The 23,056-nt window shown below is 36.7% G+C and overlaps 1 long non-coding RNA gene across 1 annotated transcript; it reads left to right on the forward strand.

Moving 5' to 3' along the window:
• Positions 1 to 2,832: 2,832 nt before the first annotated feature.
• Positions 2,833 to 23,056, forward strand: LOC119145848. The gene is made up of 4 exons (XR_005103548.1): positions 2,833 to 3,099; positions 6,247 to 6,581; positions 9,028 to 9,114; positions 22,241 to 23,056. It is a non-coding gene; the product is annotated as an uncharacterized LOC119145848 (long non-coding RNA).

Here is a 23,056-nt window from a genome sequence, read left to right on the forward strand (position 1 = left end):
TTTGTATGTTTTGCAGTTTATTAAAAAACTTTAATTTTTATGGAAAATCATAATTTCTGGTTTTAATTTTGTTTTCTTTTACACTGGCGCTCATACATATATAAATATATACAATACTTTTATTTCACTGCTATGCTTTGAAAACCTGGACAGCTAGACAGCTATTTTCAATATTTTCTTTGGATATCCTAAGTTCAAATATTTTGCTGTGAACTGACACTGCTCCATGAAATTCAATGGCACTGACCTGTTAGGAATTTTGGCCCACTATAAATATTGAATCTCAGTAAAGATTATCTACCCATAATGATAAATCTTTAGTTTGTATGAATAAACTCAAATTTTCAAGCATCTAAGGTAAAGGAAAGTGTTATGAATATGGTGAAAGAGAAGAACAAGGGCTGAGAAAAATGCAGATTTCCCTGACACTAGGGAGTGTCTCCTGATTCTGCCACATCTAGCAACAACACACCTGAAATATTTTATGCGACCTTATCCAAAGCAGAAAGTGGTCCCTCCTGATTCCAGTGACCCTGGATCTTTCTAACTTTTAAGATAAACGAAACATTAAAAGAATATCATTGTCAGGCAGATAGATTTATTCCACAGCATGATGAACTATGATTAAATTTTGGACACACCGCTAGCTTTTAACCAACTATTAGTCAAGAACTGAAGTACTGTGAGCTTATCTCATCAGCCAGAATCAACTGTTCAGCTGAGGACAGTAGGGGTAAAAACATTTAAAGGAAGCAAGGAATTAAATTCAATTGCAGGAGTACAATGTAGCTAATGGGACATGTTTAAAACCTATTTTTCAAATAATTTGAGTTCTATGGGTCTGAAATACATATTGACATATGCATTTACATAACACTCTTACTTGTTCATGATCTTTAAAATAACTAGCCCCAATATCACTGCCATTCTCTTTCTGTTTAAATAAGAAAAGGAAAGAAGTGGAGGTGTTTCCTTTTAACTTTGAACTATCTCAAAAGGTGGATTTAGTTTTCCTAACCTAAACTAACATTGCAATACCTTTATTCTACATCAATCAAACTTCTTTTAAAACCCATGACTACAGAAATTCTGAGGTGGGTAACAAATCTGTACAATACATAGTAAATCCTCTGCTTCTTAGCTCTGTCTATTGTAAAAATAAATGTGTAAAAGAGAATATACACACCACCTACAATACATCAAAAGTAAATTAAATTAAATCTTATCTACATTTCTAAGCAAGACTGTCAGATAATAATACTTGCCTCAAAAAGAAAAGAATACAAAGATCTGGTCAATAAATCTTAGTCAGTCTGAAAGGGATTGCAGTAACAAAATCTACAAAGAAAGTGACTCCCAGCAAATCCTGTCTCCAGGAGCCATTCCCCTCCTGCACTCTGAGCACAGCACTGCTCTCTAGACAAGTGACCTCCCACAGCAAGTCTGTGATTTTAGACAGACAAAGACTTGGGCTCAGCGTTTGTCAAAGATTGCAATATTTGTTCTGCACCATGCTCAAAGGACTCTTGTTTGCTGCTTTTGTGAACATTTCTTTCCTATTAAACCATTTAGGACAAAATTTTCTCAGGTGTAGCTCCACTGAAGTTAAGGAAAACCAGAGAAAGTTATCTTTAAGAAGAAATAGTGAATTTCCAGACATAATCTATACCTAGAAAGAGCAAGGGCTGGGATTATGTATCAACAGTCTCAAGTAAAATGCATTCCAGGGATGCTGCAATTGCAGACTGAAAATTCACATCCCAATCTAAACCTCAGATGAAATCCAAATGTATAAGGCATGAAAATATATAATCTTTTCACTGCCTCCATATCATATGATTCCTGAGTGGGTTCCCTTTCTAAGTTAAAAAGAATATCAAACATTTTACATAGTTCATTAGAAAAAAGTTATCGAATAAGCATAATAAATGAATTTTTTAAACCCTCAATTATTTGACTATCCTCTTGGAGTATTTCTTTGATTTTTGGTTTTTGGCTTTCCCTCCTCCCAAACTATATATGTTCATTGATTCCAATGGATTTACCCTTGATTTACAGCAGTGTAACTGGGAGGAGATCTATCCCCTGATGGAGTACTATCTTAACTTTCTTCTATGCACATGCATCATCAGCCTGGGCCAGCTAATGACTACTGGGGCTGACGATCAGTAAATCAAAAATTCTCTAATGAGGTTTTGATATGGTATAGTGTAATGTCTCCAAAGGACACAATACCATCTACTGGGTCATTGATTTGTTAGCTACAAATTCACTTTGTGTGCCATAACATTAATCAGCTTTAATGGCTCCTATGGAGGCATATTAATTAATTGCAGCTCCATTAATAACTCCCTGATTATGTATTTACCTGACCTAGACTGTACTGTGCATTTTAGAAACTCTTTAATTATGTTTTACACAATAGTGGTTCCAGGAGACTCTATAAATAGTATATTGCAGATACTGTTATTTCCAAACATTATTCCAAATGTTATTTGAGTAGCATCAAGCTAATTTTAAGGCAAACACACTGAAATCTTTTAAAGTTTACTTTGTAAGTATAAATTAAATCCATATGGGCAGACAACTGAGAGCTGAGGGTAAAACACCTAGACAATTTGCAGCCTCAGTTCCTGGGTGTCCTGTTTGTTTATGCAAAACAAGCTGCATCCCTTTACAGATGGTCCACACAAGGCACCATATGAGGCCTTAAGCTGATCAAAGGGAAACATCCTCCTTCTGTCTCCTTAAGCACTAAGGGCTTTGTTAACTCTAATAACCTTCAAGAAAGCATTGCACTGTGCTGGATTGTTCCTCAGTGGAGAAGGCTGAGGTCACATAGAGTTGGTAGATGCAGGTGCTGCACACAGAGCTCCTACAAAATGTATAAAAGCTTTACTTAGAGAGGTCAGTAATTGTTTCTGAATGGGCTCTCAGAGGAAACTGTCTCATTTGGTTTGTTCCTCTTCATGGTCATTCTTTAATGGAAGAAAATTCAAAGAATAACAAGCATCCTGAAGAATATTACTTAGAAGCTTATGACATTACTGATTATTATATGGATCTGTTTATTGTATTTGCTACCATCACTTCAGCCGGGTAAGTTGGTGCTTGCAAAATTCTGTGGTGGTTCAAAATTTATTCCTTTAAGTTTATGGCTTATTTCTTCCACTTCTGTTTTTGTAGAGTCTACTTGCAATTATTCATCTTGAATTTATCATCATTGTTGACTTTGTCTCCCTTTTTCCTTCACTTCTATGCAATTCTCACATGTAATTCAATAAACAAGATAAAGGTATTTGACCAGTTAAGAAAAATGGAGATTGGATTTTTTCAATAAATTTTAATATTTATTTTAGTCTTGAAACTTCATAAATTTAATTCTTATTCCTGGAGTCTCTCTCTTACTCAAACTCTTTTTTAGGAGACTAAGGGAGTATTCCCTTTTTTTCTTTTTTTTCCTTAGCAGACAAGGAAGGCTTTCAGATCACTCCATACCACAGTGTGGACAGAATATAAATTTCAGCAGTATGCAACAGAATGAAACAAAACCTCAGTTTATCTAAGAATAACCTATAAAAACTAATCTTATAACTTTCTTTAAGACAATTATGTTTATAAACAAAAGGAATTCATATTTCACCTACCTGGATTTTAGTGTAGCATTTTGTGTAATGCTATATGGGAGATCAAACAGAAAAAAAAAAAAAAAAAAAAAAAAGATGGGGTACAGGAATATTATGGAGTGACTGTATATTAGGATAGGTAATGGGCAAGATTGATGGAAAAGATGTCAGACTGGAAGGCAATTAGTTGTGAAATTCCAGAATCTCACTCAAAACTCACCTCATTTATTATTTTAAGTGGCTATAAAGAAAAAAAGGGGGAAAAAAGTCTAAGCTGAAAATGACACAAAACTGAGACATCATCAGTGCAGAAATACTAAGAATAGCATTCAGAAAGAAACGGATGAACTTGAACTTGGGACTGGAATAATAACAGCAATTTGATGTTCAACTATATAAAATATAAAGTTGAAAATAACAAAATACTTTCAAAGTAATAAAATATAATCACTGCTGTAAACTATAAAGGAACACATATAGACATAAGAAATACATAACATGAAAACTTCGCTGTGTGATCAAACTGACCTAAAAATATCCACAAATGTATTTTTAAATTAAAATTAAAAGTTTCTAACTCTCACTGTAATTAAATCCAAACAAACCCTTTCATTCTGAGGCAAGGAAATCTAACTGGGTTTATCACAGCACTTTTGGGAGGCAAGAGGCAATTTGGTGCACATATTTGCCAGTGGCTTTGCTTCATGATGGAGAAGCATCTTTTCCATTTCATGATTCTATTGTCTCTCTTCATGAGGTTTTGTGTGAAACAGCTACTCACCAGCTAAATTCCCACATCTATCAAGCATTAGACCCAATGAAAGATGGCTTTATCTGTTCTTTGAGAGAGGGAGACAAAGCTAGGTGTCTCCAGCATCTTGCCGGCACTAATATCTCCCTCAGTAGCATTACAATGCTAATTGGACAGTTACAGGAGAAAGAATTCAACATAATCATGAAGTCTTCAGGATATTGCCTTTTTTGTTACACAAACATGAGCAATGACTCCAGATATGAACAAATATAAGCATTTGTTGGTGTACATCTCTTCGGAACCACAGCTTTTTGTGTCTCTGTAACACAGGGTTTCTGAGAAATAATCGCCTCTTCTGACAAATGGTGCCATGCACTTCCGTAATCAACACAGAGCATGACTTATGGAAGGAATGTCAAAAAAATTATTGCAAGCACTTCATTTGCCTTGTAGTTTCAGAAAAGCAGATGTTGTGCTCGGGCAACAGGTTATAGCTTTTTGCTGTCTTTTTAATTTTCTGAGACCACTTTTGCAAAGAGTGGATATTTCTCTTATTAAAATAAGAAGAAAAAGGATGAACAGATGCTGAATGAATGGATTTACACCAGATTTTTACCTGTGTGAGTGAGATCAGTTTATGAAACTTGTTAGAACAATCTCCTTTAGTACAGATACTTAAATATAAATATAAAACAAGAAGTTTACTATTCTAACCTGAAAACTGAGGATGTACTATAGAAAAGGTCACCAAATACATCAAATGAATGAGTAGAATTTGAGGAATGTCCTACAGATAGGAAAAATATGCGCTTGCTCTTACTTTTGTAAAAATATTTATTTATGATAATTTATGTGCACAGAAGATCTCTATATTTTTAATTTCCACAGAAATGAGTGATTTATCTCTTTATATATATCACAGGGCTGCAGTAACAACCATATGTGATATTTACTTTTTTGGAAACAGGCTTACTGAATAGTCTTTGAGCAATGCAGATCATGTCTGTCACTCATTTTCTTTTGCCTGCATTTTATAAAAGGGCAACAAGTAAAAGCAAGGTTAAGATAACTGTTAGTTTATCAAACCAAAGCCTATTATATATTGTGTGCACCTGCATCTTCCTCTCCACTGCTGGTTAAAAAAGTGAATTGCAAGTGTTTAAAATGTGTGCAAAAATTAGGTCAAAACTAGGAAAATTTTTGGCAATCATTTTGGTAGACTGGATTACATAGGAACATATAAAAGCAATTCTGATTCCAAATTCATCAACAAGGTAAGACCTCAGTAAAGCAGAATTATACTGTAATCCAAGAAGAAAGGAACGCTTTTAACACAAGAAAGGTTAAAAAGAGGACTTATAATGGAATAGCTAAAATTTGATCAATACAAGAAGCCAGAAGTAAAAAGGCTGGAAGAGGGAATGAACTAAAATCAGGAAAATGCCATTTGCAAGGCAAAGGAATTAATTGTTCAGGAGTTCTTCACAGAGGTATCACCTGAACACTAAATTTACCTTGACTGCACTCAGTCCAACTCTTACATTTCTATTTACAAAGCCTGTCAAAATAATAGCAGAGACTCAGGTAACCTGAATGATCAAAAAATATGTCAATCTGGTGTTGTGGCCCAGAAGTTCAAAACACAAAGGTGATCCGAATACCAAATAATTTTCACTGAACCTAGTTGTTTCATGCCAATCTTTAAAGGATTATAACAGTCTCATGGTCACAAAAGTTAGGATCATGGTCAGTCTTAGCAATTTCAAAAGAATAAGAAACTGTAGGGTCTTTAAAAGCCTCAAGTGACTTGACTCCTTTCCTTTGAATCTTCCTGCTGCTAAAACTTGTTACCTGTGCACTCAGCAGACATCATTAGGAGCAGAGCTGAGTATGTGCCACATCACAGTGAGGAGTCACCAGCTCCAGGAAGATGGAAGACATTTCTTGGAAAGAATTGACAGCTTGTGGGATGAAAAACATGCTTGAATACCTTCACCTAACATGGAAGTCAAGTTAAAAGGCAAGCAGAAATCTTCCAAGAGAGTCAAAGCGGAACGGTCTGTGGACAGAAAATGTCATGTGGCCAGGATTTTCAGACACAAAGAACACCAAGACAATCTCTCCTAGCACAGCACTGGTCTGGGCTTCCAAAGCACTGTGCCCAAAAGGGATCACTCCTGAAATCTGTTTGGGGTTATACAGTAAGTTGTACTATTTCCTACGTTACTCTAACTATTGCATGTCCCTCTAACAGTCACAGCTTCATGTTTGTCTTTGATGTCAGAAAGGAAAAAAATCTCTTACCTTCCCCCCCCCCCCCCGCCCCCCACCTGTGTGTGTGTGTGTAGGATAAATGAAGGAATGAGGAAGGAAAACAGTGGCTGAGACACAAAGGGGTGACAGGGAGACTGAACTTGCATCAAAGTGGTAATCACCTTGAAGAATGTGTCAGTGGCTACTGAAGAAGAGCACCAGGATCTGTCCTGGTGCTTCAGGTTGCCTGCAGCTGAGCTCTCAGCTCTGCTACTTCCACATAGCTGGAAGATGTCCTTGACCATCCTCCTTCCTATGGAAAATATGTATCTCTTTTTCTCAAATGTGTCCTGTTTGGTTTTCATTATTTATAGTTCCAATCTGAATTTTCTTTCCTTTATGGGTCGTATGGAAGAGCATCCCAAGTGTCCGTAAAGGCGTATGTTGGCAGAGATATAACTGTGCTACTGGGCCTCTTAGCTCAGCTGTCTCCCAGAGAGTTACTTTTCCTATCACTGTTTCTTTACCAGAGACATACTGGAAGGCAGCCTTGTTAACTTTTACCCTGCCATATATCTTGGCTACTCTCTATCCCCTTTATTTCCAGCTGCATGGTGATAAATTGCTTAATTTTGTCCTTTCTAAAATCACTCTTCAACCTATCCTGCCATCAATTACCAATATTGAGAGGAAAATACACAAAGAACTTGAAGTAAGCCGGGGGTGGTGGTGGGGGAAGTTTTTCTATGAAACTGTCTTGTTTAGAAAGAGTAACAGCAGTAACACTGAAAGGTCCAATGATTTCAGCTCTCATTTGATTCTGTTCTCATAATTTTACCAATTTTAATCTCTTTTCCTATATGCTTGTGTGGTAGCTTCATCTGGTTGGTTTTTGCCTATTCACCCTCTTTTATGGCCTATTGAAAAAGTCAGCTGAAATATTTCTTAATTAGTGCAGTAGTGAAAAAATTACCTAGTAAGTGTTAAAGTATATCTTAGGATGGTTTCATAATTGATACAAAACTGTCATCACATATCATACTTATATTGTTTTCTCCTGCTGTAAGGATTTATACTCCAGATACTTTCTGTTTTCATAACAAGCCTCATAAACCCTTAGAGGACAAATTCTGTCCTTAGCTTACACCAATACAAACTATGATGCCTTTCATCCACTCTCCAAATCAAACTTCAAAAATCACAGTCAGAAAAGCATATAGATTATTCTAACTATGTGCCATAAAAACTAAATAAAAGCCTTTCTTTAGCAATCCTAGAGATTAGTAGTATTCCTGTATATTCTACATAGTTTAACAGTAGCAAAATACTAAAACATTCAATGAAAAAGTAAAGCATCAAACAGTGGAATCCTATGAATTTTCTTACTGTATCACCACTGCACACAGACCAACGCAGTGTGTTTATTCATGCAGAAACCTGTGGTTATCCAAGACTACTCATTTTTTCTTTTATCTTTTTTTTTTCTGCAAAGCTGTTATATGTTATTGTACAAATGAAAGAGAAAAGCAGCTGCAGACAATCTACTAGTCATATTCAAATGGTTAAAGGAAGACAGGATAGGCATTTAGCCCTTCACACATTATACAGAGAAAGTTAAGCATTTTAAAAGATTGTTAAGATTTTCTAAGATTTCTAGGCCTAGAATCATGACCACCCAGCCAAAGACTTAAGAAATACTGGGAAATTCAGTAGGAATCTGCCTCTGGTATATTATTTAGAGGGCATAAACAGAAGAGCTTGTCTGAAAAGTTGCATGCAGGATCCAGTCCAACATCAAAGTTCTTACCCAAACATAACAGAATAACACCTACAAATGTTGGATGTCTTGGATGTCCAACACTGATTAGAATATTAGATCTGTAATTCTCCCCTCCAAGCAATTTCACAACACTCAGCTACCTCCATCACTTCCACTTGTTGACAGAATGAGCAGGCTTTGCAAGCTGGCATAATGCACACGTGGTTTCAGCTTTCTGGTTCAGGCACTTATATGTACTTCTCCACGTATGTCTTCACTGACTCCAGAAAGCTACGCTGCACAGTCAAAAAACTGACTTTTGTAGCAATTAATGATGAGAAAATATCTCTATCATTATCTTTGCCAGCATAACTTTTCAAAGAAGCTCTGTGGACTTTCAAACCTTGATCTGAAGATAGGTATCGTTCAAAAAACTGAATAAGATTGTAGCAAATAGCAAGGTTATTTACCTTCAAATGACATATCATACTGCTTTTTTGATAGTGTCCAAAATGAAATAGTAATATTGGTTTACTTGAAAATTGGAAAATTATTGACTCATTAAGGTGACAGCTAGGAGACCAAAGAAATTTCACAAGCAGAAATTCCACTTAGTTTTATTACTTCATTCATAGGGTGATGAAGAATCCATCCATCACTACTTTCCTCCAGCAATCGGCGGCCTCAGCTTGCAGTGGGCTGGTCTGTCTCCAGTAGCACAGGTGAGGTCTTGTTTAGCTGGATACATACCGAGGGGAAAAAATAAGAAAAAAGAAATTAAATGTTGACTCATCTGCAATAGTAAGTGGATTCTGTGACTTTTAATTCTTTCATTAAGTATGATTTTCCCTTCTTCACTGCATAACAGTTAAACTGAATTCTTCCCAGCCTGAGAAGGCTGGCATAAATATACTCAGAATATATGTATGGTCAAGAGCGGGACACCAGTTTAGTGCATGTGCTCTAGGTCTTACGATGTGATTGTAGACAGTTAAGTCAACTAATGTCTCTTCCATGATATGGATGCAAGAAGCCTGTACAAACTATGCCTGCTTTATATTTGTAGAATATATATACATATTTTTAATACTTCATTGTGGTCACAAACAAAACTGCCTGAAAGCTTTTATCTGAATTTTTTCTTTGATGAAACCTCTGCTTTCATCAAAGTTGTAACTTGGAAAGAAAATCTGAAAATTGAAAGCTGAGAAACAGTGATAGAGGTGAAAACAGACTATTTGTAATTGAATAATTTCAGGGGGGTCCTGTTTTCTTGGGTTTTTTTTCTTTTTTGGGGGGGCTTGCTGTTGCTTTTTTCATTTCAACAGAAAAGCATTACTAGAAAAAAAATATCAGTTCCTCTCCACTGAGGTAAGCTAACTGACATGAGCTGCCTTGCTCAGAAATGCTGCACTAACTTACATCTATATACTTTGAGGGTATTTATGAATAAGCTTTCATATTCAGCTGTTGCATATCAGCATTTCTCAGAGAAGCTAGGGAGTTTAAATAGGTAAACTAGAATTTTTAGATATCTTAAGTGCTGTAGCAGGGAAACTTCAGGAACAGTTCAGAACAAGATATGATAGGGTTGTTGGGAAAAGTTTACTTAAAGAAAAAGAGAGCAAACTTTATTGAACATGGAGACTTATTAGAAATGGAGGGAAAAAAAAGAAACTTTTACCAATCTATTTTCTCTTCCGCTCAGCTGGTGTAGTCCGTTTCTAGCTGCTGCAGTCCGTTTCTAGCTGCTGCAGTGATATATTGTAAACATTCAAAGCAGTGTATCCTTTCCTCAGGTATGTAGCTGTGATTGCTTGCAAGCCCAGCAGTATAACAAACAGGAGAGATTTCAGGAATGTTTGCACTGCTCATTCCAGCCTTACAAGTAGATGCTATCAGAAAACAGATGACAGGATTTACCATGTTATGTAAGGGGCAAAGAATCTGGAAGGGTTTACTGCAACTGAAACTCAATTTCCAAACAGAGGGCTCACATTTCAGGCTGTGTTACTGTCTTCTGCAGCTCCTCAGCATAATTCTTAGTCTTACTTTGAACTGGCAAAAGCCCTTGTAACCATTTTTACGCAAAAATAAAAAATATGAATCATCAGACTAAACTAATGGAGTCATCACCTCTCAGCAAAACACCAGGGATGACAGGGGACAAACCAAAGCTATTCTGAAGATGGAGGGCACACGTATGTACATGTATACATGCCATAAGCTGATAACTTTGCCTGAAGTTTTCTTTTTGTGAGTTAATGTATTCCATTGACTGCGCTGTAACATAGTTTTACAGTTCACCTAAATAGCTATCTAAAAAAAATTATATATATATATATATGTATATATAATATTTATAGCCAGAGAGACTTATTTGGCAAATCTATTAGTCTACTACAACAAGGGCAAAGGAGTAAAAATGAAATTCTGACTCACTGCCCATGATGTTGTTCAGATGTGTGTTTTACTCAAGGTTGCAACATACTGCATATGGGTTGCTGTCTCTCCCTAAGGCAGAGCTGTGTTCCTCCTCCCTTTGATAAAAGTGCTTTTTGTTCTAGAAGACTGCATTTTTATTTTTATAGACATTACAATAGAAATATATCTTATAAAGGACTTGTATGGAGGAGAAAGCAGTAGTTTTATGATAATAATGTTGGCTTCAGGTCTACAAATACAGTGTACTTGTAAAGGAGATTTATTTTATTCAGCCTAATGAAACCAATGGAATCTTTACAGGACCTTGTAGAGCAGGATTGGACTCTGTTCTGAATTCAATCACATGTTCCGCGCATGCTAGAATGATCATTTTCACATTTATTCAGAGGCAGTCATAGCAGATTATGAATCAAAAGCAGCTACTGTAAATAACAGAGCAAATGAATACCCCCATGTTCCCCAATACTCTTAAAAGTTCCTGTAATCTCATGAAATTGAAATTCCTGTTACAAAAATAAATATGGAACTTCATGCAGCTGATAATATCTGATTATGGGAATGTGCATTTTGTACTGAATGACCAAGATTTTTTTCCTCGTTATCTTTATAAGTCCTATACTATGACAAGGCATGCATCATGTTGCATGAAGAAGCAGGATATGTAACATTATTACTTCTAAAATACATCCCATGGGTATGGTAAGTGATATGGCTCTATCCTATCACTTCAAAGATTCAGTGATATGTCCAACATTTACATCTTTTTGTGTTCACCTTTTCTTCAATATATATATATAAAATTCTTTATTGATGCAGTGTTAGATCACAGAAATGGCTGTTCATTTTTTTGCCTGATAAGCCTGTGATTTATTGCAAAGAATCAAATATTTATTAATCATTTGAGCTCAGGATATGAAATAATTTTTCAAGTTGTCCAGCTGAGCCCATCCAGTTAAATTTTCCCATCAATTGTAAGAGATGGTATAAACTTGGCCCTGAATGTCAATCTGTCTTCAGGAACAGTTTTAATTTCAGTCTCAACCTCTGCATCAATGCTTAGACAGTGAGTTATGAATTTTCAGTTTCCTAGTAGGACAAGTCCTTCACAAGTTCATTTCTGGCATCAGAAGTAAGATCAAAAAGAATTTTCGTAGTTTGATAAAATGTCTGCAATTAAAAAAAATAAAATAAAAAACCTCACTAGATATTTTTTCCTGATCTGGACCTTTTATGTCATGGGGGATTCACTAGAATATCAAGCATATCTGTGATTAACTGTATTTTTCTTCGGTTTTAGAGATAACACTTTTCTGTAGTGGAAATGAATTTGTATCATCAGAGTGGGAATCCTTGCAAGAAAACTCATTGCTTTAATAATTCCCATGGGCCAATACAAATACCATTATCAACCTCATTTCTGAAGTGATAGTTTTAATGTTAAGAAACACCATTAGTACCTGATTCAATGCCAGACCAACATGGAAACCAATCAGTTAAGTACATTGCTTTAAACTGATCAAACTAAGAAGACAAGGATTTTCCTGAAGTAGATTTGGATTATGCTACTCCAAAGGGAGACACAGTCCAGTGATAAGTTTTGGGTAAGGAAATAAAAAATCATTTCTGTAAAGCTTCTGGAGAAGTTCTGGACCTGCTGTTACAGGAAACCAGAAGTTCTTAACATAAGTCGATGTACCTAAGTGAAATGTTCCTTTATGGAAAGCTTGGATTTCATAATAATTTCAACTGTACTATGCACCAGTATTCTGGCAGAATGACATTTCTAATGAAATATCATGTTTTGCTTTGCAAATTATATGATAAAATATTACAGAGAAATATATCTTTTGAACATCAGGTTATTTCTTTTCATAATATTTTTTCCAGTTATTTTTTCAAATACTGATCCATTTTCTGGTTCTCATACATCAAAAACCCCACAACATAAAGTACCGTTTATAATTAAGAGATAAAAATTAAATAACCATTTATAAATGAAGTTATAGCAGATTAGAGAGGGAAAATATCTTACTTTTAACTTTGTTCGGTTTGTTTTTGGTTTGGGTTTTTTTTGCATTTAAGTCTTTAGATTCAGAACAAGATCAACAACTGACTACCCAATTTTATGGCATAGATTACTAACCAAGTTAATTTCTTATAATATCATTTACTGAGTAACATTTTTTTTAAAAAAAAATGGGGTTATATCCAAAATAATTCTATTTACCTATGGAATTCTATACCTATGGAAAGCAAAAACTTGCATATCTTCTCCAATTCTAATTTTACAGCCCATATGCCAGTCTATAGTCTGTAAGATTAGTATTATCTTCATAAAGTAAAATTAGAAGGCAATATAAAATATTGAAACAAGGGAAAACAAGGCTTCTGGAATCCTTGAGTCTTGGAATAGAATAGAGTAGAATACTGTAGAATAGAATATTTCTGTGGAAAGTGACCTACCGAGATCATCTAGTCCAACTGCATGACCAGTTCAGAGCTGACCAAAAGTCAAAGCATGTTGTTAAGGGCATTGTCCAAACAACTCTTAAACATTGACAGGTCTGGGGCATCGACCACCTCTTGAGGAACCCTGTTCCACCCTCTCAGTAAAGAAATGCTTCCTTATGTCCAGTCTAAACCTCTTTGGGTGCAGCTTTATTGCAAGACTTTTCTAATTTAAAGAAGCACAAACTTTTGCCCTACTCTGAGCTGACTTTCTATCTTTAATAATAATAATGCTAAATTTTATCTATATTCATATTTTATTATGGTGGTGGTGTTATTGTTTTCTGCTTCCTAGTTTTGGCTAGCTCTATCTACTTCAAAATTCACTGCACTGATCCACATCACCTAAAGATTGTTTTCTGAGAATGAATGTTCTGTATGAATTTTGGGCATCAGACAGCAAAAAGAGTTGTCGATGACTGTACCATCATCACTGCCGAAGTGCAGCTGTTGATGAGCACTGTGTTGTTCTTTCAGAAAGGAGACTACTGTATTTCCAAAGAACCCATGGCCTGGGTGAGCAAATTGCTCCAGTAACATTAAGCGTTTTGAAGCAGCTTAGGCACAATGCAGGAGCGCTCCATCAGTTCAGGAACCTCTTGGCTGAATTCTGCCAGGGGTAGCGACCTCAGGCAGGGATCTGCTGTCATCTCTCCTTCTGCCACTTTCTGTTACACTCCAGACAGCTGCTCCCTTCACCCTCTGATCAGTCATGCTTTCTAGTTCTGAAAGCAAGTTGAATCGTCCTAGACAAACCCAACAAGCCTCTCTTCTAAATAAATAAAAATAAAAGTGTGACTCGGGGTATCTTTTCACACCACATTCTTGGCAACTTCTTCTGTCTGTGTGGCTGCACATTCATACGCAGATGACTGCACCCTACCTCTGCCTGTCTGTAAAACAAAACCTTGGAAATGTTTTAGCATACACATGTGTATGCTAAATGTAGAAAGTCTGATTGACACAGGCTCTGTCATACTGTAGACACCTATGTTAGTGGACAAATCAGAGCAGCTTCAGCTTCCTGTAATGACTGTCTCCTTCTGACCCTGTAGAAAGCAGTCAGTGCTCACAAACCTCTCTATAAGTTTTTGTTCCATGCTTGAAAAGGAGCGGGAAGGTTTGGTACCAGAAGTCAATAATTATATACTGTTTAGACTAATGTTCACATGTGGAACCGAAAGGCTGTGCCTGCCTCTGACGTGGGGTTTGCACTGGCTCATAAGCCTGTGAAGGGGACAGGTCCCGGTTCCCATTCCCATCTGTTTTATGTTTTGGGGTTTTGGCATATTAATGGATTATGTGATTTGAAAGAATTTTGTTTTATGGCATTTATGCTTTTTTGGATTTGAGAGATTTAGCAGGTAATTGTTTTTCCCAGACTTAGCAGGACTTTTTCCTGTATAGAGATTCCTCAATACAGTTAAATAGTTCTTTGTGTAAGTTATTTGTAATCCTGGTAAGTCTGGTTTATTTTCCCAGACAGTTATGTAGCTATGCAAAATTTAATAGCATACCTTTCCTCTTTGTAGCCACATAAATAATCAGTTTTATTAACAATTTGATAACGTTGTATCATCTCACACACTAACAAAAGAGAAAACCTGATAGTATCAAATACTATTTACGGCTAACATGCTTGCTATATATGCAAGACATTGCTCTTTAGAGAAAAAAACTTTACTCTTTTCCTAAGCTTCCAGTGTGTTCAGACAGAAAAATGTTAGAATAGGGGAGTTTTGCTGTAATGGGATATGCTCATAGTAATGTTTTTCAGTTACCTAGAGTGCTTATAAGTTTGCATGTTTCAGACTAGCGGTGGTCCTGGGTGTACAGGAGAAATAAAAAATTGTGAAAACCAGAAAAACCAAAAGGCTGTGGTGGTTGACCATGCTCTGGGCAGGGAGTTGGACTAGGTGGTCTCAGAAGGTGCCTTCCATCTTCAGTAGTTCTGTGACTGTACAGGTCTTAAGCTCAAGGTATATATATGAGCAAATTATTTTTCTCAATAAATATTTTTTTTTCTGTAGAAAGAACGGTGATTCTGTATTTCATGATAGCTGAAAAGGAATTCCCCTATTTAAAGTTTATTGCTTATTATGCTTTGAAGAGAAAACTTGCATTTAAAGGTTTTAGCTTAAGAAAAGGAGGAGAAAACATAAGACATAAGAAATTTTTCATCTGTTGTATTTACCACTGCTGCAATAATCCAGATCTAACTCTCCCTTGGAATTAGCACACCCCCAGCATGATCTCCATTTGAACATGGAGTGATGATAATCGTTGTGATTTGCATCTGACAGCTGGGATTATCCCCAAGGAGTTCAGTCTGGAGCCAGTGTCTCAAAAGGACTGATGACCACTAAAACAATGGCTTTATTAAATTCAAAGGGGAAAAAAAGCCAATGTTTTACTAGTGACCATTTAATCTGGGAAGAAAGCAGCATTGAAACTCTCACCCTCTCTTCATCATGCAATTACACTTTTGACAAACTGTTGGTTCCAGTTGCCTTATAAGGCTCCAACAAAAATATCATCCAGCCAGCCCAGGATATTTTTGTCAGCTTTTAAAAGCTCATTCAGCTCCACTGTAGGATTAACTATGTTTTCGTGAATAGCAGGGAAGTCTTGAACTAGCTAAGGACTTATAAATCCATTTAATCCCTCAGTAAAACACAGCCTCCTCACCTTTTTCTGATGAGCATAGAATGTCAGACGATTGACTACATGTGACTGAACCAAGTTGAAAAGTATTTTTATCATTAAGTTTTAAATTTTATCCATAAACTAAGTGTACAACGTGTGGAACAAAAGGGTTTTCCGATCATGAGTATATTTACATTTATGAGGCAACATTGGTTTTGCTGAGATCACATTGTGAAACTATGGAGCCAGAACTGAATCTAGCATTTCCATAGTTCCTCTTCAGTCAGAGAAATATCACAGATATAAACCAGACAACGATCTGATGAAACACAAAGAGAGAGAAATAAAACAAGGTGCTGTCAGTTTTATCTTTGCCTATTTTGCTTTTAAAATACTACTGCACTACACTCCTACACACACAGATTATTTATTAGAATGATGAACAACAAAAGAATGATGCATAAACATAAGAACAAGTAGGGTTATTTGGTAAAGACCTCTGATTTTCATTTCCCCTAAACTCACATTTTACCAGACTCACACAAATTCAGAAAAAATGAATGCTTCCATGTATTCTTCAAAATATTGATTATATTTTGCTATTTTTAGAGAAAAAAAATACTAAAAGTAGGGCACTAAACATAAAACCAAATAAAACCTTCTGCGGGCAGATTGTGCTTATAAAGCCATGATAAAGGAATGGAGTACCATCAATAGTTGAGTGAAATATTTAATTGGAACCATGAGTATGTTAATAGGTATGGCTGTGACTCTCTTCAGCAGAAGTTAATAAAGATGAGTCAGGTGATACACTAGATTTCACTATGGACACTAACGTGTGTCTGTTTCTTTACTGTTATATTGTTCCTGAAGAACTTGCCTAGGAAACTGCTGCTCCCATCTGCCTGATCTAAGGGAAAAGGCAAAAGAAAAGTAGAAAGCATATCTGTCATTTGATTTAATAAGATCAGACTATGTAATTTGGGAGCAAGCTCCTGAACTTCATTAGCTCTGATGATAGCTCCACTAACAGATATTTACAGGTGCTCTGAGGAAGCAAAAGGAAAAATTAAGACAAAAAAAACCCCAACTATGATATGCAAGGAAACACACTGTGGTTTTAGAAAACGTTGATTTTGATCTGAAAAAGCCAGATCTGAAAATTCAGAGAGCACCTGAGAGATATTGGTTTAGAGTAAATTAAAAAACAAAAAAAAGGGGGAAAAAAAAAAAGAAAGAAAGGATAATTTAAGATGGGATGCATCTCCTCTAACTGCAGTTGTCTATAATTTGGACAGGCTTATCTACTGATCTAAGCTATAACACACTAGGAGTTAAAAACCTTCAGAGTCATTAACTTACAAAATTATAGACATCGTTTACGATAGAATTAATTCCTTCTGATCGCATTCACCTCTCATGGGTGCCCACTGGAGAATCCTAAACATCAGGCTTACACTGGGCACCAGTCATCAGTCGACATTTCAATCCAGAGATGGATTTCATGCTACACACCCAACAAAAGAATCAAACAGGTTATCACAGTGTCACAATGATTTATACAGTGGATTGATGTCAACAATGAAAATTGTTCTCAACTGATGAATCTAAGTACACATACAGAAACCAACATAAAGGAAATTAATTTTCCTAGTAGTAATATAAAACCTCACAAGCTCTCTGAGTACATTGATTGTTCCAATCGTGCAAGTCATCAGGTCACAACAGTTTTAACCTATAAGGACACATAGATTCTATTATTATGGCTATTCCTAGTAAGGCCATAATATAGTTATACATACTGATATTCTGTGAAACAGAGATCTTTTCCTTAAAAATAAAAATTGGAAAGAAAATAATTTTGTTTAAATTGTCTTAGATCCCTCTAATGCCAATTATCCAATTAAATCAAGTGAAAAGGAAAAATATAATCTGCTTGATATTATTATTTTTTAAAATCTAAACATTGTCACTTTTTTCAAAATAATAGTAATCTGAATTGTTCAGGAATGATAATGTCCATTTACATTCAACCTCAATGTATTTTTAATAACTTCCATAAAAGTATCATTCAGCAATTTGCAGAACAAATAAACATTAAAGCTTTTTTGAAACATCCAGATTTCTGCAGTGTTGGAAGAACAGCTGGCAGTCAGCTGATTTTACCTAGTTAAATACAATATGTCAGGGGCAGATGCAGAGTTTAATTGCTATGGGGGTGATAGAGAAGGTTTTCTCCAAAAAGGCAGCTGATCCAAAATCAAATGTTTCAAAGTCAGCTGTAAACCCTGAAAAAAAGTCCATACAGAAGACAAAGAACTTACAACGGTAATGAGCTGGACTGAGTGGATATGAAATGGAACAGAAAAATACCTTTCTATAGGTGCAATATGAAAGTTCAGTGCAGATGGTTGCCCAAATTGAAGGCCTTAATGTGTTATTTCTGGTACACACCAAGTAATCTTACCTGATCTTTACATTGGCACTCAGAATTCCCAATATTACTAGAAGAAAAATAACAGCATTTTTTTTGTAATGGACACAATTATAAGGCTTGCACCAACATGCCCTCCACACGAAACTACTGGGATATAGAACTTATTATGGTAGACGAAGGATATCTCAAAAGCTGTGAGCAACATCGAAAGGCTGTGTAAAGAAATGTGTTCGCATCATTGCTGAGTGTCAAGAAAGGTGCTCCAGTGAGAAGTCCTGCAGGTGGGAAGACTCTCACAGAAGCTGTTGCACACAGGGTTTGCAGCCAGCAGAGCAGCGGTAAATCTCCCACGCACAGGGGGCTTAGCCCTGCTCGTTGAACCCTTCCAGTGCCAGAACTGCCAGTCAGGGTCAGCCAAGAGTAGATGAAGGAGGGACTGAAAATATAGGTAGAAAAAACAAGAACCCTGTAAGCTGAGCTACATTATGTTGGTGGAACATAAAATAAGGGTGAAACATGCTCTCTTCTGATCTAAAGAGGAGAAACAGAAGGGAAAAGGCTGGAGAACAGAAAGGTAAGGATGAACACATCACTGTGAAACATGGGAGACCATTTCGCTTGTGTAGCTATATGTAAAGCATTTCAAGCAATTTTAATTTCTCAAAAGGGAAATAAAATAAATCTGTTATTAAATTTATATGAGAACCTAACAAGCTAGCAGAAGACCCCCCAGTGATTTACATTAGATGCTCTTATTATCCATGGATCACTGACATGATAGAGTGTAATGACATTCGAAAGAGTACTTGGAGACCACTATTTTGTGTCAATGAGCAGTTAAGAAGCCCTTAGCTTTTTGGATCCTCGGTTTATTGTGTCAGTCTGTGGAGAAACAGACACTAAAGGCAGCAATATCTCCATATGATGAAGCCAACTGGCATCCTAACAGCATGCCTGCTCATATTGTACTCGGAAGGGCTTTTTATTCGTGGCTAGCTCTGTGTGAAATAATCCTATTTTTCATGATATTGCTGTGTGTCCATCTTCTGGAATATTAATATATAGCTTTGAATTTAATCTACTCTGTATGTAGAACCACTGAGTTTTTAATTCAGACTTCTCAAAAATAGACTTAACTGCAGTGTAGGAATATGTGTTAATGACTGATTCTTTGAATTTCAAAATTAATGTGAATAATCCAGAATTTTAAAACTGCCATATTCACTACAGTTACGTTCACTTACTGTCCTTAATTTTTAAGAGGAGGTGCTAGCCTCATTCACCAGCTTGTTAGATTTGCAAACAGCCACCTTCAGGCTTTGCTGGTGTTGACACTCATAGTATTAAAAAACTCTTTGAAATCATCTGCATAGTCTTTCCACTACCATCCTTTTAATCCTTTCCTAGAAATTGTACTCTGTCATAACACCAGAATATTTGCCTTTAATCGTGCCAGGGCTAGTGATGACTGATATTAGCAAGTGAGCAAAACATTCACTATACTTGTAGTGGGTTTGCATGGCAAGGTTTTGGTAGCAGGGGGGCTATAGGGGTGGCTTCTGTAAGATGCCAGAAGCTTCCCCCATGTCCAATGGAGCCAATGCCAGCCGGCTCCAAGCGGGACGCACTGCTGCCCAAGGCTGAGCCCATCAGTGATGGTGGTAGCACCTCTGGGATAGCATATTAAGGAGGGAAAAAACCCAAAAATGTCTGCACCAGTGGAAAAGAGGAGTGAGACTGTGTGAAAGCAGGAGCCCTGCAGCCCCCCAGCTCAGAAGAGAGGTTCCCTGGCAGCCCCTGGCGTGGCACACGGTGAGGCAGCTGTGCCCTCAGCCCAGGGAGCCTATGGTGGGGCAGATCCCCACCTGCGGTCCCTGGAGGACCCCACGCCAGAGCAGGGCAGAGTGTGAGGAGTCCTGCCCCTGCAGAGGAAGGAGCAGCAGGGACAGCTGTGAGGGACTGACCCCAGCCCCATTCCCTGTCCCTGCACTGCTGTGCTGGAAGAGGGAGAGAGATTGGGAATTAAGTTAAACCCGGGAAGAAGAGAGGGGTGGGGGGAATGCGATTTTTCTAATTTGAATGGTAATGAAACAAACTAATTTCCCCAAGTTGTCTGTTTTGCCCATAACAGTAACTGCCGAGTGACCCTGTCCTTAGCTCAACCCATGAGCCTTTTGTTATGTTTTCTCTCCCCTGTCCAGTTGAGGAGGGGAGTGACAGAGCAGCTTTGGTGGTCACCTGGCATTCAGCCAGAGTCAAACCACCACAATTTTCTTATTTTCCACTCTGTTCAATTGTTGTCCTGCTTGATTTTCTAAAATTTTCAGCGCTACCAGGGAAATTCTATTTGCTCTATGTTTGTACAGCTTCTAGTGCTGTGAGATATATTGCTTCCTGACCATGGTTGTTAAGTAATATCACAGTATATCATCAAAATAATAGTCTGTCTCACTGAAAGGGCTGCTCATTCAAACATCTGTGTTGCCCTGACATTGTGAAATCCTGCCTCCAGAATCCTGGCCTGAGATGCCAGATGTTTTCTCTGCAGTTGTTCCAGTCAGCAAAACAGTCCTGGTGCACTGTTTATTTTCATCCATGTTCATTCAGAGTCTTAAATAACAAAAGACAGTGTCTAAAATAATTGGTATTCCCTACCAGTCAAAGCCTTTGGGAGTAAATTCTTTCCATTGATATAGGAGGTCTGAGATAAACCCCGGTATCCAGGGAATGTAGAGCTATTACACCTGTAGGATATCTCTCTGGAAATCATTGTCATTCTTTTATTAGTGACTAGTTTCATAGCAATACATTACGTACAAGTGCTTGGTATACATTACTTAATTTATCTGATGATCATTACTGAAGCATGTCAAAGGACAGTTATGAAACATTTAAGTAATGTAGGTAAGATGTTTCCTATGGTCAAAAAAAGATGCAGGAATGAAAATATTTTGAACTGATTGACAGAATTGTTCAGAACACAGAACCAGTCTTGTAAAAATAGCTGAATAAAAATAGGTCTATCATAAGTAGGAAGAGCTTTTGGTGGGATAATTAAGCAGCAATGTTTTCATGTCAAGAAGATATCAACCATTTCTATTTAAACAATAAACCTGTGATTCTGCCTGCCTCACTTATTTTTGTCCTTTTTAATTATTGGAACATGGCATCACTGCTCATGGTGTAATAAAGGGTACTACAATTCTCCCAATTTCAGGCCTTACTGGAAAATTATTTATTATTTGATTTCTTTAATTTTCTAGTGAATTTTATGTCTGTATTCCCATCTACATAATTCCTTATCTGGATAATGTTTAGTACAGAGGTGAAAATAACTCCCATATAAGATTGTTTTTGCATAGGCTAGGTTGAGTTCTCATGTTCTGCTCCTTTGCAAATTTGGTTTTTTTTTTTTTGACAACGAAACAACTTAAATAGATGAGAGATACAGGTGCAAAGACACCTAATAGTGTCTATCTAAAACAGCATTTCCTCCTGGTTTGGGGGTACAAAATGCAATACTGTTTCATCCTTTCTTTTTCACTGATAGCAAAAAATGTGCCATGATGCCACAACATACTGAGATTAAATTCAGCATTTTGGATAAGGACAGATTTTCAGTGCTGGTAGTGATGGCGGGGATCTTCTTTCTTTAAACACTTAATGTGTTTTCTCAGACAATCTTACTGAAATCTTTTCCCTTGATGAATAATTAATTGAGGATTTCAACCTTTAATGGAAGTTCTATTGTGAAATTTTGCTTTATGTTGTGATATGTGACTTCTCTCTTCATCTTCTGTCTCCTTTCCAAGATTCTTCATCCCTGCCCTCCAACATGCACATACATCTGGAGATCTACATGCATGAGACCTCCATATCTTATCAGGGAAGGTCTGAATGACACGTGCTGGAGAAAGAGATTGGATCATACTGAAAAAGTAAATCCAAGTATTGAAGAGCAGCTCTAAGACTGGTTAAAGACTGGTTACAGGCAATGACAGAAGAGAAGAAGCACTGATTTCATGATAATGTGACATTATTGCCACCTAATTATTTGTGTAATATCGTTGGCACTCATAGATGAAACCTGTTATAGGATATTGGCATACTTCCTATTACAGTCTGGATGGTGATGCTGACAGTGCTGAAGGATATGTAGCTTCTCAAAATGTTCTGCAGTACAGTTATTTCTCATAGCCATGACTCATTCAACACCATTATTAATCATCTATCTGTTATAGAGAAGAACATAACCATGTGAACAGTAACATTATGAATACTGGTAAGCAAGATAAGTTTTGTAAAAAAAGTAAAAGAAGGAACATCAAGCAAGAATTTTTGCCCTTTTCCCCTAGTGGCCATCAGCTCTGTGGTTTAATTTCTCCCAGCTTTATGGACAATTGAACTCTACGCTTCTTTACCTGAGCACTATGGACATTATAAATATATATAGAGAGAGAGATCAGAGATCCAGGTGCAAAGGCATTGGGACTTTCAACTGTGAAACTGCTGAAACTATTCCATGGGGCAAAGTGAAAAGTTAACCTGACTTTTTTGAAGATGGAGTACCTAGGCTCTGTCAAGAGCATCCACGGGCTATCACCATTTTGTTTACTGTGTGACATCAA

The sequence above is a fragment of the Falco rusticolus genome, chromosome 4, assembly GCF_015220075.1.
Source record: "Falco rusticolus isolate bFalRus1 chromosome 4, bFalRus1.pri, whole genome shotgun sequence".
Classification (NCBI taxonomy): domain Eukaryota; kingdom Metazoa; phylum Chordata; class Aves; order Falconiformes; family Falconidae; genus Falco; species Falco rusticolus.